Raw genomic sequence first — 19,957 nt, forward strand, 5'->3', positions numbered from 1 at the left:
CATAAGTGCATAAGTGCTTAGGGTAAAAAGGAGGAGGTGACACTTAAGTGCATTATCTATTATAGAGGACAGGAAACCAAAGATTAACAGACATAAGTGTAATGGCCAAAGCCATAAGTGCTTAGGGTAAAGAGGAGGAAGTGACACTTAAGTGCACTATCTATTATAGAAAGGGCAGGATACCAAAAATTAGATAGAGAGGAACAAAACATAAGTATAATAGCCAAGGCCATAAGTGCTTAGGGCAGTGCTTCTCAATTATTTTCTGTTACGCCCCCCCTAGGAAGAAGTAAACATTTTGCGCCCCCCAACTCTCCGCCGCGACTGTATAATATAATTTGTCTATACAATTGTTATAAGTACACCTCTGCATAACATTGTATCCTTATTAACATTAAAGAAAACAAAAAAACAAAAAAATATAGATCAACTTACAACAAAGAATAACTTTATTAACATTGTTTTTTAGTCTGTAACAGAAAAGACTTAAAGTGCATCAATTTGCCTGAAATTAAATTTAAAAAATCTAGCCTTATTTAAACTGTAAACATTTTTTGACCATTTGATACTGAAAAATAAAATATAATCAATAAATAATATTAAATTCAAATTGATCAGCAACATAAACTCAGGAGCACAATATATGAAACACTTTGACCTATAAAACAAAAATGAATAAAATAATTTGTGCTGATTTTTTAAAATCAAAATGAGGAAGTCATGATTAATGGCTACAATGAGCATGTTTTGCAGAGCACAGCTTTTCGAAGCGGGGTTTGAAGCATGATACTGCAACTCTCAGCTCCTGCTCAATGTTTAGCTGGGATCCTTACTTGGTTTTCAGTGCAGCAACAGCAGAGAAGCCAGTCTCACAAAGATAAGATGTTGCAAAAGAAAGAAGAATGCCCATGGCCCTCTGCCCTAAGAGTGGATACTGCCTCTCTACACTCAGCCAGAATTCACTCAGTGCCTGTGATGTGAACCTCAGTCTCAATGTGGAGTCAGACGTCATATCAATGAACTGGTCCTCCTCTGCAGAGCTGAAACCAGTTGGAGCTGGTGCATTGAAAGGATCTCTCACCCAGTCATATTGGGAACTGTTTTCAGGGAAGTACTTTTTAAAGAATCCCATCAGTGATGAAATATGCTCCTTAATATATGGAATCACTGAGGTGGCATCATAGTCAATAGTGTCAACAAATTCATGCAGGTTCTCGAATGAATCAGTATTTCCTTCATCAAGTCGTCTGCCCCACATTGCAAGCTTTCGAGTGAAAGAGCTGATCTTGTCTGTGACCTGAGGGAGGTGTTTATCTTTCCCTTGAAGCTGTAGATTTAGTTCATTTAGCTTTCCAAATATGTCACTCAGGTAGGCCAGTTTTGCCAGGAAGTTCTCATCACTAAATTTTTCTGCGAGGTCATACTTGTGCTCCTGCTCCGAAAACATTCTTATCTGCTCTCTGAGCTCAAAATCTCGGGACAAGACTTTTCCTCGTGACAGCCAACTTGCTTCATTGTGAAACAGCACAGCTTGATGTTCAGCTCCCATCTCCTCACAGATAGCAGAGAAGACTCTTGTTTTTAGTGGTCTGGTCTTTATAAAATTGACTACACCTACAATGTCAGTCATAACCTCACTTAATTCAGAGGAACGGTGCCTTGATGCCAGTGCTTCTCTGTGTATAACACAGTGTGTCCACTCAGCATTAGGTGAGGCCTTCTTGATGAGTGCCCAAAGTCCTTTTCTCATCCCTGCCATGGTCTGTGCACCATCACTGCAAACACCAATGCAGTTCTCCCACTTTAGCCCATTCTCAGTCAGGAAGCAGTCCAGCATTTTGAATAGCTCTTCAGCTGTGGCTCTGTCTCTGACATATTTACAAAAAAGTAGATCCTCACACAGGGAGTTTGTTTATCGCTTATGTACGTTTTGACATGACAAACAGTCTTTGTTGCTGTTAGTTGCTTCATCGAACTGTAAGGCAAAACGTTTGTCTTTGAGTTTATCTACCAGCTGTTCTTCTACCAGCTGTTCTTTCTGTTCGTTAGCAATGTCATTTATACGTCTGGCGACAGTGTCATTGGACAGAGGGATAGTTTTTATTTTTGCAGCACTTGCGTCATCCAGCATGACAGAGACCATGTCTAATGCTGCAGGCAGTATCAGCTCCTCTGCTATGGAGTGTTTTTTTTTGCACTGAGCAATTTGGTACGCCACCTTATATGATGCTAACAGTGCTCGCTGGTTTACTGAAGTAGCATTCACAAAGCGGGACGATTGTTGGCAATATTCGGCACTCAAGCCAAAAAACTCAAGCGGCTTATCAGCGTGATTGGGGTGTAATGTCTTTAAGTGACGCCTTAATTTATTTGGCTTCATGCTGTCCGCTGCCAACATTTTTAGAGACAGTAAACATACCGGTCTTTCCTCGTCTCCCACCGTAGTCACAGTGAAGCCAAGCGCTACATACGCGTCGTCATATTTCCTCGTCTTAGCTTTCGGGAGACTTACGTTTGTCTCATTATCTCCGTCTCTCTCCGCCTTTCTTTTCATCCCTGTTAAATATTTTTCCATGGTGTCTCTTAAGGGTTTGTTATCTGCACTTCATATCTCCTGCTCTGTGCTGTGTGCTCTTGTTCGGTGCAAAAACCCTACTCCCTGCAGCAAAAAAAAAAGCATGTTCCCCGGGGTCACACGCTGGCATCGCTCCGCCCCACTTTTTGAGAAGGACTGTGTAACGGCAGATTTCCTCCTCTTCGTCTGAAGAGGAGGTGTAGCAGGGATCGGACCAAGACGCAGCGTAGTTAGTGTCCATGTTTTAATAATAATCGACTGAACAAGACACAATACAAAATAACAAAAGTGAATCTAACCGAAACAGTCCTATCTGGTGCATAGAACACAAAGACAGAAGACAACCACCCACAAAACAGGCTACCTAAATATGGTTCCCAATCAGAGACAACACAAAACACCTGCCTCTGATTGAGAACCATATCAGGCCAAACACAGAAATAGGAAAACTAGACACACAACATAGAATGCCCACTCGGCTCACGTCCTGACCAACACTAAAACAACGAAAACACAAAAGAACTATGGTCAGAACGTGACAGACTGGCTTAGGGTAAGATAGACATATATTATTTTTAGGACACGAAAGGGTCCTGCCACCATTATAATCTAATCAAGAGCAGATATAGGCGTTATTGGGCGTGAACAAGCAGGAAGCCTGAACTAATAGATAATGGTGGCAGATGACCTGAGGGAAGTAACTTAATTTACATGTGGGATGGACTCATATGCTGTGTGTGTATAAATACAGAGCCAGTGCTCTGGGAAAGTGTGTGTTCCGCGGACCATCTTGGCTTCTGATATACTTGTATTAAAAGCCTATATTGAATTCACAAGTTCTTGTAAGTGTTATATTTTGAAACGATTATCCACCACAATAGCAACAGGGATATGTGATAGACAAGGTGACTGTCTAGGTGGTGACTGTCTGACTGTCTAGGTGGTGACTGACCAGGTGACTGAGGCCCATATGAGGGAGGAAGTGCAACTGCCAACACTAGAGTCCGAAGTGATGGGTTTAGATTTCTGAGCTTTAACTATTATTAATCATTAGTTACAATAGACATGAGGGGAGTGCAGGGAAAACGGTCACATGTGGCAGTACTGATGAGAGGAACCGTTTATTGCCCATATCACTTAGCTTCCAGCCTAGCAATAAACATGTACTTTTTAGCTATAAGGAGGAGACTCCATCCAAAGTGGGGTATGTATACTACCACGGGTGGAACCATGTCTTTGTCTGTTCAGCTGTTCGATCCTTTGGGAAGAATAAACTTGGTTTAAGCTTTCATAGTGTCCGTCGAGTTCTTACCCTGATAATTAGAACCTAAGAGAAGGGATACATTCTAATTACAATAGTTCAATCATATAAGGATTTTATGCAGATAAAACATCTTAATTATCTATGTTACCGAGCTAATTCTGATTCTTCCGCCACAGGGTCTGAATACTTTCCGAAGGCATTGTAATAGATAGGGGTAAAGTGACTAGGCAACAGGATAGATAATAGACAGTAGCAGCAATGTGTGTGTGTGTGGTGTCAGCATGCAGAACTACTAACTCGGGTTTGATGATCACTAGTTTCCCCTTTCATCTCTGGCGCTGCTTTCCTGTGCTAGTCTACAAGTGCTGCGCTATATATGGGCTGCTTAATTAGCCATATATACTGATAAATAAGTGTAAATAGTTGCTTTAGTGTGATTTAAGTTTAAGTGAAATTAGGCTTTAAGCCTTTGGGATGTTTTGCTGTATAAAGTCATAGTATGAGAAGAGAAAAGGGTTGCTGCATGTTTGGGAAAGTGTCTGTGGGACCGAGGACCTGTCGTGGAAAATCGGTTCAAATATAACGCTTACAAGAACCTGTGAAATCAAACATGCTTTTAATACAATTGTATAGCAAGCCGGAATTACCCGCGGAACACACACTTTCCCAGAGCCCTAGCTCTTATATTTATACACACATAGTATTATGTCCATCCCTTATGCAAATGAAGTTTCTTTTCTTAAGTCATTCGCCACCATTATCCTTTAGTTCAAGCTTCCTGCTTGTTCACGCCCAATAACGCCCATATCTGCTTTCAATTAGATTATAATGGTGGCCGGACCCTCTCTTATCCTAAAAATAATATATGTCCATCTATCCTATAGGCCTTCTTTTTAGAAGGAGCTGACTATGGGTCCCTCTATCATTAGTGTGTCAGCAGACCATGTGTCTCTTCCTTTCATTAACGTGTCAATGTACTCTTTGTTTGCCTTTATTGGAATCAGCAGACTCTGTGTCTCTTCTTTTCATTAATGTGTCAATGTACTCTTTGTTTGCCTTTATTGGAATCAGCAGACTCTATCCTATAGGCCTTCTTTTTAGAAGCAGCTGACTATGGGTCCCTCTATCATTAGTGTGTCAGCAGACCATGTGTCTCTTCCTTTCATTAATGTGTCAATGTACTCTTTGTTCTGTTCTCCCCTATCCTTAGTGTGTCCAGTTGTCTTAGGCGCCTATGTGTCTCCCTGTCTTCCTGTGGTCTGTTTTTAATGTTCAGCTGTCCTATACGTCTATGTGCTGTCCTATACGTCTCATTTACTCCTACAGACCACAGATATGCAATCTGGCACAACAGCAAGTCAGTATTTTTCAGAGCGAATCCAACATGTTTATTACCTGAAGTTAATGAAGGTATATTAAACAACACTGTTTACTGTTAGGTTCTACTCCAGGTACAGACCAGACAGACACTGATAAAAGCTCAAACCAGATTTATTCACTCAACTGGATGCTTCAGCTGAATAGCATAACATACAAGTCAGACAAGCATATACACTGAGGATACAAAACATTAAGAACACCTGCTCTTTCCATGACATAGACGGACCAGGTGAATCCAGATGAAAACTATGGTCCCTTATTGATGGCACTTGTTAAATCCACTTCAAAGCTGTCACGCCCTGGCCTTAGTTATCTTTGTTTTCTGTAATATTTTGGTTAGGTCAGGGTGTGACAGGGGGGATGTTTGTATGTATTTGTCTTGTATTGGGTGGTTGTATGGTATAGGGGGTTTTGGTAGAGAGAATGGGTTTGTGTTGAGTGTAGGTGTCTAGGTAAGTCTATGGTTGCCTGAATGGTTCTCAATCAGAGACAGCTGTCATGCATTGTCTCTGATTGGGAGCCATATTTAAGGCAGCCATAGGCAGTAGGCTATTGTGGGGAATTGTCTATGTCTATGTTGCATGTGTGCACGTAGTTTGTTTAGCTTCACGTTTGTTGTTTTGTTCGTTTGTAAGTGTTTTGTTTGTCTTCATTAAAGAAGATGTATTTCTCTCACGCTGCGCCTTGGTCCACTCTTCCTCATTACGACGATCGTGACAAAATCAGTGTTGATGAATGGGAGGAGACCAGTTAAGAGGCCGGTTAAAGAAGGATTATTAAGCCTTGTAACAATTAAGATGGATTGTTTGTGTGCCATTCAGAGGGTGAATGGGCGCCAGTCAGAGGGTGAATGGGCGCCAGTCAGAGGGTGAATGGGCAAGTCAAAAGATTGAAGTGCCTTTGAACGGGGTATGTATTAGGTTCCAGGAGCACCGGTGTGAGTGTCAATAACTGCGACACTGCTGGGTTTTTCACTCTCAACAGTTTCCCGTGTGTATCAAGAACACCCAAAGGACATCCAGTCAACTTGACACAACAGTGGGAAACATTGGAGTCAACATGGGCCAGCATCCATATGGAACGCTTTCGACACTTTGTAGAGTCCATGACCTGATATATTGAGGCTGTTCTGAGGGCAAAAGGGGGAGGTTCTCTGAATCTCAATATTAGGATGGAGTTGCTAATGCAGCTGTCATGACATTTCTCCACTCGCTGGAGAACTAAATGAGGAAACAAGTCGAGACCGGATCAATGAAACACGCTCCCGGTAGAGATATGTGTTGTTTGACAAAGTAAAAAGTTATTTTACTCTGTTAATCACAAAAGTAATCTAACACCTTTATCTAACACCTGCCCCCAATCACCCCTTACCCAAAACAATTGTAAATATTGGACTATAAATTGTGCCTTCCTGTATTATACTTATGCTAAAATGTTTGTTCTATTCTACTGCCATTTACTTTGTTCGTACTCTTTTATTATTTGTTATTGTATTGTCAAGAAGGAACCTGCAAGTAAGCATTTAGTTGGACGGTGTAGACAATGTGTATCCTGTACAAACGACTAATAAAACTGGAAGCTTTAATGCATTACCCCCGACACTGTAGGTAATACAGTTGTGTTACTGTTGTGTTACTGTTCTCCCATCCTCTCTCTTTCTCTCTGTCCTTATCTTCACCTCTCATCCTTCTCTGTCTACCTCCTCCTCTCCGCCTACCTCCTCTTTCTCTCTACCCCCTTCTCACACTTCACCCCTCCCCTCTCTCCTCTTCTCAGAGAGAGGCGTTCAAGGCATTTGCAGAGCTCTTCCAGGCAGCCTCGTCCCAGCTGGCCCCCTACCGTTTCTGTACCTACCCCTCCTCCCGGGCCATTTGCGCTATAGACTTTATGCTCAAGTGGGGCACTGGGGACAGAGATGAGGCCTGGCTGTATTAATGCGTACTTATCATGTGTATGTTTCTGTACCTCCAAGTGTGTGTATTGTGGGAGCAAATAGTCATGCCAATGATTACTGATCACCCTGAAGTATTGAGACAAAAACATATATAACAAGTATGACGTGTGAGCGGAATGTCTGCTGAGATTGGTAAATGTAGGCAGTAGGTGTAACAAGGAACCCATGGTTGTACTGAGTACATACGTATGTGATAAATATATGATTCATGTAAAAACAGAACGTAGGCAGAAAAGATAAAGAACTCATGGTTGTGCTGGGGATGTATGTACGCAATAAATGTATACATTTTTTTGTATAGTAACCAGGGACCCGCCACCATTATAACCTAGACCGTAGCAGATGTGGGCTTTAATAAGCAAGAACTGAGACTGGAAGATAATGGTGGCGAAAGGTGAAGGGGAGTTATTATCCATATAGAGGGAGGTGACTCTGTGTGGTATGTAAAGAGGGAAAACTATAATAGACAGGGCTCTGGGATGAGGAAGTTAGTTGTTCCATGGAATTGCTCGGCTCCGTTACTTTGTGATAAAGTCTAACTAAATTTACAAGTTCCAGTATTGGTGCAAATATTTGACTCAATGTTTCCACAACAGTATGCGTGAGAGCTCTACATTTCTCACTGAGTTCCTCACACATTCACAGGCTGGGTTAACTGTCTACACTGTGGGAACAGGAGGACAGCTTGTCTGGCCTTGAACTGGCTACAGTCTCAAATAATAGATAGGCTAACTGTTATTGTCCACGTTCTTATTGATAATCTCCCACTGAGTGGCAATGATCCCACGCATGGTTTACACACAGATTTGTGCTTACGCGTGATTGATAAATGAGGCCTTGTAAGTAAGCATTGTGATGAATGGTACTGTGATGGATGGTACCACCGTTGTAAGGAAAGGAGGGGGAGCAGCAGAGGACCAGCAGCAGCTGCATAAAACATTTTTGTGTAAAGTAACACATGCATTGGCGTACGGTTGTTACTCTGTATTCGTTGGGTCCCTACATTTACAGACCTAAAACTGTATCGCTACTGGGGCTTGTTGGGAATAATACATTTTTTCAAGATGTGGAAAATGCTGGATAAAAAGATAAAGTGAACACGTTTTAGTGTTTTAAAAGGTTTAATAGACACATGTTCCTCGAAGGTCTGTACCTATCTACTGAAGAACCGAAGGACAAACCACTCATCTTATCTCTGTTCGCTCTCCAAGTGCCTAGGCCCTGGTCAAAACATCTCCACCCCCTGGGTCAGAGTAAACTATCATTTGAATGTGCCTATAGCTGAGTTACAGCTATCGGCCTCAGGAAGGTCACCTAGGATACTAAGTTCTGCTTTATGGTGATGAGGTCACCCAGATGCTACAACTTAATTTAGTGGGCATGAATAATTTAGGACCCAACCAGTTAGGAGGGTGAGAGAGTAGTTAGTTGTCTTCTGTTATTTAAACTGTGGTCCTGTGTGGCTCAGTTGGTAGAGCATGGCGCTTGGAATGCCAAGGGTCATGGGTTCGACCTCCGCTGGGTTTAACAGTTAATTTGTGATTTATAACACATGCTGATCCCTACAGAGGTTTAGTTTCACTAAACTGCGAACAGCATATAGGAAAATGGCTATATATGATAAAATCTAATTTTATTGGTGTAACGGTCATCATTGCATGAAGAAGTGGACCAAAGCGCAGAAACACAAAACAGAAAATAACTACCCACAAAACACAGGTGGGAAAAGGCTACCTAAGTATGGTTTCCAATCAGACACAACGATAGACAGCTGTCCCTGATTGAGAACCACACCCGGCCAAAACAAAGAAATACAAAACATAGAAAAATGAACATAAAATGCCCACCCAAATCACACCCTGACCAAACCAAAATAGAGACATAAAAAGCTCTATAAGGTCAGGGCGTCACAATTGGTCACATACACATGGTTAGCAGATGTTATTGCGAGTGTAGCGAAATGCTTGTGATCTAACAATTCCACAACAACTACCGAATACACACAAATCCTAGTAAAGGGATGGAATAAGAATATATACATGTAAATATATGGATGATCGATGACCGTGCGGCATAGACAAGATGCAATAGATGGTATAAATATACAGTATATACATATGGGAGGAGTAATGCAAGATATGTAAACATTATTAAAGTGGCATTATTAAAGTGACTAGTGATCTATTTTTTAAAAAGGCCAATGATTTCAAGTCTGTATGGAGATAGCAGCCTCTCTGTGTTAGTGACGGCTGTTTAACAGTCTGACCTTGCCTTCTGGATGGTAGCGGGGTGAACAGGCAGTGGCTCGGGTAGTTGTCCTTGATGATCTTTTTGGTCTTCCTGTGACATCGGGTGCTGTAGGTGTCCTGGAGGGCAGGTAGTTTGCCCCCGGTGATGCGTTGTGCAGATCGCACCACCCTCTGGAGAGCCTTGCGGTTGTGGGCGGTGCAGTTGCCGTACCAGGCGGTGATACAGCCCAACAGGATGCTCTCAATTGTGTATCTGTAAAGGTTTGAGGGTTTTAGGTGACAAACCTTAGTGGGAGTTTCCCCGTAGTGATAGTTTCCACCCAGGAGGATGGGTACAATGGCACTGTTCATCTATAAATCAATAGTTATACCATTGTGGAGTATTACCAGTGTAGACCATTGTATACTAAATCCCATATACTTAATCACATTTCTCACACTTAATTTGTATTTCTTCATAAACCTCATATTTTAGTTATATAATATAAGTTACATTGAAATGTAATCCATTATTAACCTCTGCTAATAATATCCAGTGTATGATCTAACCCTCTATGATCTGTTCCTGGATCAGGTGAACGTGTGATGAAGCCTCAGATCCTGGAGGTGAACTTCAGTCCAGACTGCGCCCGGGCCTGCCTCCATCACCCTGGTTTCTACGACCACATGTTCCAAACACTCTTCCTGGATGAGGCTGATCAGTGCCCTGTCACTCAGGTCTCATGATGACCTCTAACCCCTGGTGACCTCTAACCCCAGAGGATCGGCTGCATTCGGTCACTACTGAGGTCCAGAGGATCGGCTGCATTCGGTCACAGAGGATCGCACTTCAAATGTATTATATTTCCTCTTCATCAAAATTAGCAAAGAAATTGTTTTTAATCACTTTTGGAATTTTCTATGCTCCCTGACTGTCGAGATTTTGTTTCGATGACTGTTAGCAAACTGTAAAGCGTGAAGAGACTGTAAATGTAGGTTCATTATCATTTCTACACAGTTTGGATTTGGCTTCAGTCATATTAAATGTCAAATTAGTTTTTCTCCAAATATTTTTTATTTTTACATTATTCAAACCTCACGGGACGGATCTGGGCCACAAGCTGTATAATTGACAGCCCTGTCTGGACTGACACACACACACACACACCCCACCCAGAGTAGGGTTGGTAAAGGGAGTGGGAACAAGCTAAAGGTTGGGAAGGTGATCTAGAAGGAGAGCAAGAGGAAAGGCAAGTTTTTGCCGCTCCAGTACAAAACAATGGAGGAGGTTGACCACCGCACTAAGGGCCTTGCACTGTTCTGCTCTGTGGTTTCTCTTTAGATCACCAACTTCTGTGGGAGAAAAAAATGGAATGACTAAGATAAAAATTATGTTAAGATAATGGTGGCGAAAGGACAAGGGGAGTCATTTCATTTACGTATGGGGCTGTACCCATATGCTGTATGTGAGGCTGCGAAGCTATAAAGGCAGAGCTCCGTGCTTAGAAAGTTGGTTGTTCCGTGGATCAGCACTGCTTTGCTACTTTGTATTAAAGTCTCATTTGAATTCACAAGTTCCAGTAATAGTGTTATATTTCTGAGTCAATATTCCACTACACTTCCAAGGAACACTGGTTTATTTTGTAAATGTTCTGATCGGTGTTAAACCTCATGTAAATGTTCTGATCGATGTTAAACCTCATGTAAATGTTCTGATCGGTGTTAAACCTCATGTAAATGTTCTGATCGATGTTAAACCTCATGTAAATGTTCTGATCGGTGTTAAACCTCATGTAAATGTTAAATGAACTGGCAGAGTGGTGTATTACTATTAAGTTGTGTGAAGAGGCGTTCATAATCATACACCTGTCATAAGTATGGTGATTGATACAGATTGATGGGTTACAGTGTTGTAGGAAAATCAGCTCTTGTAGTTGAAAAAACTTAAGCATTCACCCAGGGTTTATTCAATAGTGACCTGCGCAGGGAAGACCTTTCTGGACTTTCTTAGACATACATTTGACCTTGTATAGGCAAGATTTGAGATTTAACTAGGCAAGTCAGTTAAGAACAAATTCTTATTTACAATGACGGCCTACACCGGCCAAACACGGACGACGCTGGGCCAATTGCGCACCGCCCGATGGGACGCCCAGTCACGACCGGTTGTGATACAGCCTGGATTCGAACCAGGGTATCTGTAGTGACGCCTTAAGCACTGAGATGCAGTGCCTTAGACCGCTCAGTATTCTCGTTTCTGCAGAGTTTTCTTGCCAAGCTTATCTATTAGTGGGATTGCCACTTTTCATACTCCCCTTTCTGAAATCCTGATTTGTCTCTTTCTACTTGGATAACATCTTTAAAACACACCGTACAGTTGTCTAACACAATTGACATGCATGACAATTTCAATGCTGTGTCATTCTATTACAACATGTTTTGGCAATGAATGGAATTTCACCATTGAATATGCTTTCTAAATAGCAACAGATCTATAGTAATTTCTTCCACGTCACTAAGCATTAGTTCAGTAATAAATCAGATAACGAAACATCTGTTTTGTTTTTGTTTTTTTACTTGATCAACGGTCAATTTATAGCAGCAATAAAAAAAAGTAGAAATTATTGCAAAAACCTAAAACCGCAGAGAAATTATAACGTTTTTCTGTAGATTAATTTGTCTTGTTGTAATATTGGTTTTATGTTTTTTGTCATTTGCTTCAATAAAATAGAGAATAGTGCCAATCAGTTGCGAAGGAGCGAAGAAAACTGGGGGCGTGGAACTTGAATCTACTAGTACCAGCCACGCGCGCTGACCACAGATACATTTCAAGAAGTTCTAACAGAAGAGAGGAAGGAGTGTTTTTGCCAATAATGCACTATAACGTTAGATGCTGATAAACCACACAGAAGAAGAAGAGTGCGAGTTGTTGATTGCTAGCTCTCGGTTGGGGATATCCATCTTTTCAGCTGATCTGCCGTATGTGAAAGAGAGAGGAGCGGGGCAGACTTTCTGTAAGTATGCAAGGAAAATCCAATGGTTGACATGAACAACAATGCTATCTATGTTGAACAGTAGTTCATATTTGTGCCCAAAAAAAGCATCGGATTTACGCATGGGTATTCATAATCCAGGAGTTATCCAAGTAAATACACGGAGGACCGTTTTAATATGTTTGTTCGTCACTTTGTAACACATCATAAAGCGGCAATCAGCAGAGGAAAAAATAACGAAGTGAATCCCAGCCACTGTTTCTGAAAAAAGCTGGGGGATGGGTCTGGATAAATGTAACTACTCTAAAATTCATATACATCGCTGTGGATGCAAGGACTGACCATCCATGATATCAGAATTATAGTTTTAACCACGTTTTGAGGCTATATAGTCAGTGGCGATTTTAGCATGTAAATGTTGGTGGGGCAAGCAAGTTAAATTTTTTTAATGCATGACAGCAAAGACACAACACTTAACAATACATTAATTGCACTATAACGGTGACAAACGGTCCCCAGGAACTGTTAGAGCCTACATAAAGCTGTCCCAACAGCAGAGCTTTCTTTTCACCACCATGGATTGAATCCTTACCGCTACCACCACTGCTTACCACTGAGCCTTGTCTGCAGCGAAAGTGTATTCAGCCTCATTTACTGCCCGATATGGCTGACTTGCTTAAACAAATGTGGTTTCTTAGTTTCTACTGACAATTGAGATGTACAAACTATGGAACAATGAGCAGATAAGAGGCCATCCATACATTTTATTAAGACATTTATGAGCGAGCAAAGACAGTCAATATAAATATTTGTTCAGCACTTTTGAAATGTACAGCAATTCAGATCATGGGCCGTTCTTACACTATTCTCCCTGTACACCAAGTCAGAACCGTAGGATAAATAAAGGGGGCATATAAGCAGACAATAAAAGCTCTTACAATATTCGATGAAGACATTTCACCACCAAGTCATAACAGTGGGCTAAGGACCAAATTATTAGGTTGAGGCACATGGGCTATTAACAGCTTACTACACAACATACACTTAGTATTACTTTCTTAGCCCGTAGTATACATATCTCTAGGGGCGCAACTTTGGTTTTTAGAAGTGAGGGGGACATTATTATTATTATTATTAGTGATGCGCCAAAATTGTCAGAGACTCCAGTCACCCAAGTACTAGACTGTTTTCTCTGCTACCGCACGACAAGCGATACCGGAGCGCCAAGTCAAGGACCAAAATGCTCCTCAACCGCTTCTATCCCCAAGCCATTAGACTGCTGAACAATTCCTAAAAATCGCTACTGGACTATTTACATTGACACCCCCACTGCCACCCTGTACACTGCTGCTACTCACTGTTTGTTTGTTACCTCTGCATAGTCACTTTGCCCCCACCTACATGTGCAGATTACCTCAACTAGCCTCTACCCCTGCACACTGACTCTGTGCCAGTGCCCCCTGTATATAGACTCGTTATTGTGTTACTTTTTAATAGTACATTTTATTTTAGTCTACTTGGTAAATATTTACTTCTTCTTGAACTTCACTGTTGGTTAAGGGCTTTCACGGTAAAGTCTACACTTGTTGTATTCGGCGCATGTGGCAAATAAAATGTTGATTTGATATGACATTTTTGGCCGATACCGATATCCAAAATTTTCCTCGCACCCCAAAAAAATTCAATAACCGATATTTTCAAAATAGTGGCCTTTTAAGCATTCTAGTACAGTTAAATAGTTAACACACACACACATGGAAGCAGCAATCTAAGGCACTGCATCTCAGTGCAAGAGGCATCACTACAGTCCCTGGTTCGAATCCAGGCTGTATCACAACCAGCCGTGATAGGGAGTCCCATATGGCGGCGCACTATTGGCCCAGCGTCGTCCGGGTGTGGCCGGTATAGGCCATCATTGTAAATAAACATTTGTTCTTAACTGACTTGCCTAGTTTAATATAGGTTACATAAAATAATTTTGAAAAACACAAAAAATTAATTATACATACATACATGCATACATACACACACATTTAAAAGGTTCTGAGTAAAAACTCAAACGGACGACTAGGAAAAAGTGCAAACCAAGTTGAATCACCCGCTGGGTCAAACAGCTACAAGAGATGAGCACAAATATTTCTACCCTCCTACTAGGCGGAGTCAACTCCTTGCACATCTAGACAGCCAATAAATCTCTGTTGCTAGTCTGGAACTTGACTGGTTCTTCTCACTGGTGTAGTCATGGCCCTGCCGGATGCTATAACCTTTGTTGGCGTGGAAGGGATAGGACTTTTTTTTCTCACTTCATCAGTTTACTTGACCTCGGGCTGAATTCCTCGTTCCTCCCTGTCCTACCATTATCAGTGACTAAAACCAGATTATTTTGCTTTGCCTCTCTCCTTAGGAGCCTTGATATTCAACCATAACATTTTTGACAGAATGTAAACTTTCTGCACTCCACTTATCTCACTCATTAACTTTCCATACACCACGTTCCTATTACCCACTTCATTGACCCCAACACATTTACATTTAAGTCATTTAGCAGACGCTCTTATCCAGAGCGACTTACAAATTGGTGCATTCACCTTATGATATCCAGTGGAACAACCACTTTACAATAGTGCATCTAACTCTTTTAAGGGGGGGGGGGTTAGAAGGATTACTTTATCCTATCCTAGGTATTCCTTAAAGAGGTGGGGTTTCAGGTGTCTCCGGAAGGTGGTGATTGACTCCGCTGACCTGGCATCGTGAGGGAGTTTGTTCCACCATTGGGGTGCCAGAGCAGCGAACAGTTTTGACTGGGCTGAGCGGGAACTGTACTTCTTCAGTAGTAGGGAGGCGAGCAGGCCAGAGGTGGATGAACGCAGTGCCCTTGTTTGGGTGTAGGGCCTGATCAGAGCCTGAAGGTACGGAGGTGCCATTCCCCTCACAGCTCCGTAGGCAAGCACCATGGTCTTGTAGCTTATGCGAGCTTCAACTGGAAGCCAGTGGAGAGAGCGGAGGAGCGGGGTGACGTGAGAGAACTTGGGAAGGTTGAACACAAGACGGGCTGCGGCGTTCTGGATGAGTTGTAGGGGTTTAATGGCACAGGCAGGGAGCCCAGCCAACAGCGAGTTGCAGTAATCCAGACGGGAGATGACAAGTGCCTGGATTAGGACCTGCGCCGCTTCCTGTGTGAGGCAGGGTCGTACTCTGCGAATGTTGTAGAGCATGAACCTACAGGAACGGGTCACCGCCTTGATGTTAGTTGAGAACGACAGGGTGTTGTCCAGGATCACGCCAAGGTTCTTAGCACTCTGGGAGGAGGACACAATGGAGTTGTCAACCGTGATGGTGAGATCATGGAACGGGCAGTCCTTCCCCGGGAGGAAGAGCAGCTCCGTCTTGCCGAGGTTCAGCTTGAGGTGGTGATCCGTCATCCACACTGATATGTCTGCCAGACATGCAGAGATGCGATTCGCCACCTGGTTATCAGAGGGGGGAAAGGAGAAGATTAATTGTGTGTCGTCTGCATAGCAATGATAGGAGAGACCATGTGAGGATATGACAGAGCCAAGTGACTTGGTGTATAGCGAGAATAGGAGAGGGCCTAGAACAGAGCCCTGGGGGACACCAGTGGTGAGAGCACGTGGTGCGGAGACAGATTCTCGCCACGCCACCTGGTAGGAGCGACCTGTCAGGTAGGACGCAATCCAAGCGTGGGCCGCGCCGGAGATGCCCAACTCGGAGAGGGTGGAGAGGAGGAGCTGATGGTTCACAGTATCAAAGGCAGCCGATAGGTCTAGAAGGATGAGAGCAGAGGAGAGAGAGTTAGCTTTAGCAGTGCGGAGCGCCTCCGTGACACAGAGAAGAGCAGTCTCAGTTGAATGACTAGTCTTGAAACCTGACTGATTTGGATCAAGAAGGTCATTCTGAGAGAGATAGCAGGAGAGCTGGCCAAGGACGGCACGTTCAAGAGTTTTGGAGAGAAAAGAAAGAAGGGATACTGGTCTGTAGTTGTTGACATCGGAGGGATCGAGTGTAGGTTTTTTCAGAAGGGGTGCAACTCTCGCTCTCTTGAAGACGGAAGGGACGTAGCCAGCGGTCAAGGATGAGTTGATGAGCGAGGTGAGGTAAGGGAGAAGGTCTCCGGAAATGGTCTGGAGAAGAGAGGAGGGGATAGGGTCAAGCGGGCAGGTTGTTGGGCGGCCGGCCGTCACAAGACGCGAGATTTCATCTGGAGAGAGAGGGGAGAAAGAGGTCAAAGCACAGGGTAGGGCAGTGTGAGCAGAACCAGCGGTGTTGTTTGACTTAGCAAACGAGGATCGGATGTCGTCGACCTTCTTTTCAAAATGGTTGACGAAGTCATCCGCAGAGAGGGAGGAGGGGGGAGGAGGGGGAGGAGGATTCAGGAGGGAGGAGAAGGTGGCAAAGAGCTTCCTAGGGTTAGAGGCAGATGCTTGGAATTTAGAGTGGTAGAAAGTGGCTTTAGCAGCAGAGACAGAAGAGGAGAATGTAGAGAGGAGGGAGTGAAAGGATGCCAGGTCCGCAGGGAGGCGAGTTTTCCTCCATTTCCGCTCGGCTGCCCGGAGCCCTGTTCTGTGAGCTCGCAATGAGTCGTCGAGCCACGGAGCAGGAGGGGAGGACTGAGCCGGCCTGGAGGATAGGGGACATAGAGAGTCAAAGGATGCAGAAAGGGAGGAGAGGAGGGTTGAGGAGGCAGAATCAGGAGATAGGTTGGAGAAGGTTTGAGCAGAGGGAAGAGATGATAGGATGGAAGAGGAGAGAGTAGCGGGGGAGAGAGAGCGAAGGTTGGGACGGCGCGATACCATCCGAGTAGGGGCAGTGTGGGAAGTGTTGGATGAGAGCGAGAGGGAAAAGGATACAAGGTAGTGGTCGGAGACTTGGAGGGGAGTTGCAATGAGATTAGTGGAAGAACAGCATCTAGTAAAGATGAGGTCAAGCGTATTGCCTGCCTTGTGAGTAGGGGGGGAAGGTGAGAGGGTGAGGTCAAAAGAGGAGAGGAGTGGAAAGAAGGAGGCAGAGAGGAATGAGTCAAAGGTAGACGTGGGGAGGTTAAAGTCACCCAGAACTGTGAGAGGTGAGCCATCCTCAGGAAAGGAACTTATCAGGGCGTCAAGCTCATTGATGAACTCTCCAAGGGAACCTGGAGGGCGATAAATGATAAGGATGTTAAGCTTGAAAGGGCTGGTAACTGTGACAGCATGGAATTCAAAGGAGGCGATAGACAGATGGGTCAGGGGAGAAAGAGAGAATGTCCACTTGGGAGAGATGAGGATCCCAGTGCCACCACCCCGCTGACCAGAAGCTCTCGGGGTGTGCGAGAACACGTGGGCAGACGAGGAGAGAGCAGTAGGAGTAGCAGTGTTATCAGTGGTAATCCATGTTTCCGTCAGTGCCAAGAAGTCGAGGGACTGGAGGGAAGCATAGGCTGAGATGAACTCTGCCTTGTTGGCCGCAGATCGGCAGTTCCAGAGGCTGCCGGAGACCTGGAACTCCACGTGGGTCGTGCGCGCTGGGACCACCAGGTTAGAGTGGCAGCGGCCACGCGGTGTGAAGCGTTTGTATGGTCTGTGCAGAGAGGAGAGAAGAGGGATAGACAGACACATAGTTGACAGGCTACAGAAGAGGCTACGCTAATGCAAAGGAGATTGGAATGACAAGTGGACTACACGTCTCGAATGTTCAGAAAGTTAAGCTTACGTTGCAAAAAATCTTATTGACTAAAATGATATAGTACTGCTGGCTGGTGAAGTAGGCTAGCTAGCAGTGGCTGCGTTGTTGACTTTGTTTGAAAGTGTAGCTGGCTAGGTAACCTCGATAATTACTCTAAACTACACAATTATCTTGGATACAAAGACAGCAAAGACAACTATGTAGCTAGCTAACACTACGCTAATCAAGTCGTTCCGTTGTAATGTAATAGTTTCTACAGTGCTGCTATTCGGTAGAAGTTGGCTAGCTAGCAGTGTTGACTAGGTAGGAGAACGGCAGCGCGGCGGGGGAAAATAGCTGGCTAGCTAACCGATAATTACTCTAAACTACACAATTATCTTAGATACAAAGACAGCAAAGACAACTATGTAGCTAGCTAACACTACGCTAATCAAGTCGTTCCGTTGTTCCGTTGTAATGTAATAGTTTCTACAGTGCTGCTATTCGGTGGCTAGCTGGCTAGCTAGCAGTGTTGACTACGTTACGTTACGTTAGAAGGACGAAAATAGCTGGCTAGCGAACCTCGATAATTACTCTAAACTACACAATTATCTTTGATACAAAGACGGCTATGTAGCTAGCTAAGATCAAACAAATCAAACCGTTGTACTGTAATGAAATGAAATGTAATACTACCTGTGGAGCGAAGCGGAATGCGACTACTCGCTCCAACCTTCCTTAGACATGTAATCAATAAGATATGGTAACCTGAATTTTAAGCTAGAATCCAACAATACACACTGCATATTTATTTATATACTGGGGCAGCAGGTAGCCAAGAGTGTTGGGCCAGTAAACAAAAGGTCGCTGGTTTGAATCACCGAGCCAACTAGATGAAAAATCTGTCTGTGTCCTTGAGCAAGGCAGTTAACCCTAATTGCTCCTGTAAGTCTCTCTGGATAAGAGCCTCTGCTAAATGACAACAACAAAAAATATATTCTTGCCATAACTCACTAATATATAATTCTTATTATATCTTGTGTAAATTCATCCGGTGTATATACATATAGATTGCATTTAGACTGCTGTTACAGTCCTATTTGGGTTGTTCATTTGATTCATTACGACATTTTATTATAAAAAATGACTTTGTACTTGTTTGACATTTTTACTGCATTCTTAGGAGCTAGTAACATAAGCATTTCAGCTACCTTGTCTAAATATATTGATATAACTTTCTTTTTTAGAAAGCTACATTTTTAATGGGCATGGTCTAATAGATTCAACAAACGAAACACATATCGAAGTTCAGCCTCTTTTTATGAACCAGAAAATCAATAGTTGTATTTGGTTGTTTATTAAAGTTAGCTGGCTGAATTAATTGTGATTGTAGTGTACCGCTCTGGTCCAAACCAAGAGGGGCCAATAGCTTGAAACCTGGTGTGACTAGGGAAGTTGTCTACATAGCTAGAATGAATAGGCTCCATTGTTATGTTAACCAGTGTGATTCATTCACTTCAAGGTTGCGTCTCCGCATCACTTCAAAGCTGGAGACAGTTGTTGTGTGGTCAATCGTATAATAATCGTATAATAATCGTATAATAATGATTAGCCTGAGACAAGTTACCTTGGTTTAATCCTGAGAAAGGGCCTTGGATATCAACACCGCCGATATTACATACCAAACAGATGTGGAGGGATCAACACCCTCTCTGATTCCTCTGGAGGGTCAACCTGACCTGAGGTGGAACTCTAATCCTGCCCAGACTGCTAATTGTGGGGCACAGGCATCTCCTATATGAGCGTGTACTATATTGATGGTGTTAGTTGATTGTGAGCTGCACTCTGACTAACTTTCAGCCCATAATGTCTGTACTTGCAGTCACATATCATAAACATGTTGCA

Source organism: Salvelinus alpinus, chromosome 37, assembly GCF_045679555.1.
Source record: "Salvelinus alpinus chromosome 37, SLU_Salpinus.1, whole genome shotgun sequence".
NCBI classification, from domain to species: domain Eukaryota; kingdom Metazoa; phylum Chordata; class Actinopteri; order Salmoniformes; family Salmonidae; genus Salvelinus; species Salvelinus alpinus.